This window comes from Procambarus clarkii, chromosome 30 (assembly GCF_040958095.1).
Source record: "Procambarus clarkii isolate CNS0578487 chromosome 30, FALCON_Pclarkii_2.0, whole genome shotgun sequence".
NCBI lineage: Eukaryota > Metazoa > Arthropoda > Malacostraca > Decapoda > Cambaridae > Procambarus > Procambarus clarkii.
In genome coordinates this window covers 21,459,348-21,464,519 of record NC_091179.1, presented here as the reverse complement: position 1 = coordinate 21,464,519, position 5,172 = coordinate 21,459,348, and positions in this window count along the sequence as shown.

The following is a 5,172-nucleotide window of genomic DNA, read 5'->3' as shown; positions in this document are numbered from 1 at the left end:
TATTAACAGGGACTTGATGAAATAACGTATAAATGACCCCTCACTTGCTCTAGTGCTCTTGGGAGGTGGTGATCTTTGGGGTATATAAATACTCCGAAATTACCATCTCTTTTAAGGGTCTGAGCAGGTGGTGGAGCGGGTTAAGGCGTACCTGTTATGCCAGTTGCTGGAAGGCTTCTGTGCTGGCTAGGGTTCGAGTCTCCTGGTGGGAAAGTGTTCTAAAGTTGTATACTTCACTCTCGTGTTTAGGAGAGTTGTGCCTTAAGTTCATAGACACAGTGTTCTCCCATATTAACAGGGACTTGATGAAATAAACGTATAAATGACCCCTCACTTGCTCTAGTGCTCTTGGGAGGTGGTGATCTTTGGGGTATATAAATACTCCGAAATTACCATCACTTTTAAGGGTCTGAGCAGGTGGTGGAGCGGGTTAAGGCGTACCTGTTATGCCAGTTGCTGGAAGGCTTCTGTGCTGGCTAGGGTTCGAGTCTCCTGGTGGGAAAGTGTTCTAAAGTTGTATACTTCACTCTCGTGTTTAGGAGAGTTGTGCCATATATATATATATATATATATATATATATATATATATATATATATATATATATATATATATATATATATATATATATATATATATATATATATAACTGAAAACTCACACCCCAGAAGTGACTCGAACCCATACTCCCAGGAGCAACGCAACTGGTATGTACAAGACGCCTTAATCCACTTGACCATCACGACCGGACATAATGAGGTGATAGCCGAGGCTATTTGAACCACCCCACCGCCGGCACTCGGATAGTAATCTTGGGCATAGCATTTTACCAAATCACCTCATTCTTTGGGGCACACGTGAGGAACACAAATGTGAACAAGCCTGAATGGTCCCCAGGACAATATGCAACTGAAAACTCACACCCCAGAAGTGACTCGAACCCATACTCCCAGGAGCAACGCAACTGGTATGTACAAGACGCCTTAATCCACTTGACCATCACGACCGGACATAATGAGGTGATAGCCGAGGCTATTTGAACCACCCCACCGCCGGCACTCGGATAGTAATCTTGGGCATAGCATTTTACCAAATCACCTCATTCTTTGGGGCACACGTGAGGAACACAAATGCGAACAAGCCTGAATGGTCCCCAGGACAATATGCAACTGAAAACTCACACCCCAGAAGTGACTCGAACCCATACTTCCAGGAGCAACGCAACTGGTATGTACAAGACGCCTTAATCCACTTGACCATCACGACCGGACATAATGAGGTGATAGCCGAGGCTATTTGAACCACCCCACCGCCGGCACTCGGATAGTAATCTTGGGCATAGCATTTTACCAAATCACCTCATTCTTTGGGGCACACGTGAGGAACCCAAATGCGAACAAGCCTGAATGGTCCCCAGGACAATATGCAACTGAAAACTCACACCCCAGAAGTGACTCGAACCCATACTCCCAGGAGCAACGCAACTGGTATGTACAAGACGCCTTAATCCACTTGACCATCACGACCGGACATAATGAGGTGATAGCCGAGGCTATTTGAACCACCCCACCGCCGGCACTCGGATAGTAATCGTGGGCATAGCATTTTACCAAATCACCTCATTCTTTGGGGCACACGTGAGGAACACAAATGCGAACAAGCCTGAATGGTCCCCAGGACAATATGCAACTGAAAACTCACACCCCAGAAGTGACTCGAACCCATACTTCCAGGAGCAACGCAACTGGTATGTACAAGACGCCTTAATCCACTTGACCATCACGACCGGACATAATGAGGTGATAGCCGAGGCTATTTGAACCACCCCACCGCCGGCACTCGGATAGTAATCTTGGGCATAGCATTTTACCAAATCACCTCATTCTTTGGGGCACACGTGAGGAACACAAATGCGAACAAGCCTGAATGGTCCCCAGGACAATATGCAACTGAAAACTCAAATAAATATTGTCCTGGGGACCATTCAGGCTTCATCATTTGCACTTCACCATTTTCTACACTAGTTGGAATCACTTTGAAATAAGCCATATTACGTGTTATACTATGATCTCTATTACTAGCTGTTACCATAGTTCCTTTTACACTAATCACTTTATATGGTTTTGTATCATACGGCATATCTAACTTTCCCTCTTTTTTCTTTTTAACGAGAACAGTGTCACCAACCTTTATGAACTGTTCCTTTGCACGTTGATCATGAGCAATTTTCATTTTGCCCTTGGCTAGTGCATCCTTCTGAGCGAGACGTTTATCCGTTACCTCGGCTGGCATGACGGGTAGTGCGATTCTCATAGGACGTCCAAATAAAAGTTCGCCAGGCGACTTGCCCAGTGTTCCATGTGGTGTTGCACGGTAGTTCCTGAGAAAAGCATACATAGCTTGTTTCCAGGATCGTCCTTCGGCATGAGCACAGCATACCGCTTTCATGAGAGGTTGCATGAATCTCTCAACTTCTCCATTTGCTTGAGGATGTAGTGGCATCACACGGCGGTGTTTGAATCCAATATGCTCAGCAAAGTTGACAAAGTCTTGTCCATTGAATGGCGGTCCATTGTCCGTCTTGACAACTTCAGGAATGCCAAAGTTTGAAAAGATCTTGTCAAGTTTCGGGATGACGGCCTTTGCAGATGTGGAATTGATGATTTCTACTTCTGGATAACGTGAGTGATCATCAATGACTACCATCAAGTACTCTCCAGTTGGTAGTGGTCCGCAGAAGTCCATCGATACTTCCGTCCATGGTGCAGCAGGTAGTGGTGAAGGTTGTAGAGGTGTTGGTCTTGAAGTATCCACTGCAGCTTGGCAAGGGACACAGGCATCATGCATATCCTTTGCTTGACGATCAATGCCAGGAAACCACACCTTTTCTCGTAGCAGCTGTTTCGTCCTAACAAGACCTTGGTGTCCTTGATGTGCAAGCTTCAGAGCACGTTGCTGGAGAACAGCTGGAATCACGATACGAGTACCTCGCAGCACAGTGTCGCGTTGTTGCGTAACACTTAATTCTGTCTGGATGCGTTCAAGTGCTTTGAATGCATCTTGGTCAACTCCTGAGGGTGGGATGCGTGGAAACTTTTTCTTAGTCAATGCATCCACTGTTGCTTGCAGAGTTGGGTCCTCCAGGGTTGCAGTACGGATTTCATCAAGAGTGAGAGCCTTAGGGACTGCATCACAGGTTACAGAGTGTACATATTCCTCGGCAACTTGCTGATGCTTGGTGATGGTGAAACTGTTGGCAGGATGTCGACTGATGTAATCAGCGGGATTGCCTGCACCCGGCTTGTATTTCACCGTAAAGTTGTATGGTTGCAGACGAAGAGCCCATCTCTCAATGCGAGCTGGTGGTTTGGACTTTGGATTATTGAAGATGGTCTCCAACGGTTTGTGGTCAGTGACTATCGTGGTGAAGGGTGCACCAAGCAGATACACATTGAAGTGTTCACAGCCCCATACAAGAGCAAGAGCTTCCTTCCCTGTCTGACTGTATCGTTGCTCAACATCTGTGAGAGAACGGCTGGCGTAGGCAATTACTACTCGGGAATCTGGTTGACCAGGTTTGTGTTGGGCTAAAACAGCACCTAAACCAACAGGACTAGCATCCACCGTTAACTCAGTGTCCATTGATGGATCAAAGTATGCAGCAGTCGCATTCTCTACTAGTGCATCTTTCACAGCATCAAATGCATTTTGCTCGATATCGCTCCAGTACCATGATGCATTTTTCTTCAGGAGCTCACGTAGAGGCTTTGTAATGGTAGCAAAATCTGGAATGAAGCGAGAACAATAGTTTGCCATTCCCAGAAAACTATGTACTTCAGTGGACGTTGAAGGAGGTGCAGCGTTCTTGATATCTGCAACTTTCTTAGGATCTGGAGACAGACCTTTGTCACTAAGTACATGTCCAAAGAATTCAATTTTATGTTGATTGAACTCACACTTTGCTCGGCTTAACGTCAAATTCTTTTCTCGTAAGCGTTGCAATGTTGCACGAAGAGCTTTGTCGTGTTCAGCTTGGGTACGGCCATAAACAATGATGTCATCAGACATGTTGTCAGCATTAGGTATGTCTTGCAATACCTGGCTGATGATGTGCTGGAATACCTCGGCAGCACTGTTAATACCAAAACTCAGGCGCTTGTACCTATACAGACCTCGATGTGTCGTAAACGTTGTGATGAATCGACTCTCCTCATCAAGTTCAAGCTGATGATAGCCCTTGTTTAAATCTAACTTGCTGAATACAGTTGCACCATTCAAGCGGTAGATCATATCATCTACAGTCGGTGTAGGATGGCGTTCACGCATTATTGCCTTGTTGGGAACACGCATGTCCACACAAATGCGTATCTCATCTGGATTCTTCGGCTTTGGTGGAGTGACAATTGGGCTTACCCATGGTGTTGGGCCTGTTACTGGTTCAATGATATCTAGTTCTATCAGCCTATCCAGTTCGGCATCGACTTTCTTGCGAGTATGGAATGGTTGTCGGCGATGTGGTTGGGCAACTGGAATTACATCTGGGTTGATATGCAGATGTACTTTGCTATCAGTATAACAACCTATGGATTTAAATCGATCAGAAAATTCAGCAACAATACCATCAACATTGTTTGCAGATTCCACTGCTACAGCATTAGAAAGCTGAAGTAGCCCCAATTTGGTTGAAGTCTTGTAACTGAGTAAAGACTCCTTTGCATTCCTAACAACATGGAATGTAGTAATGAGCATTGCATTCTTTGACTTAATCTCTGCAGTGAAAGTTCCAATCACTGGCAAGGCTAACTTCGAAGCATAGGCAGTGGCTTTACCATTGTATTTTTCTAGCTTTGGGAACTGTTTTCTAAATTTTTCATAGTGGCACTCAGCCATGGTGTCAATGTTTGATCCAGTGTCAATGAGAACCTTGAGACAAATACCAGCAATGTATACACATGTCTCTGGGTTGTTTGGAAGATCATTCCATTCTGTGATTGCTTGTACTCCATAAGTATAATCACATTCACTGTCATCTGAGACTGGTTGTAATGAAATGTTGTCTTGTACATTATTAACATTCTGGATATGAGGTGCAATATTGTGTTTACCACCTCGACCCCTATGACCTGATCCTCGTACAGTGCTTTTATTCATTGACTGTGGTTTCTTTAGTGCGG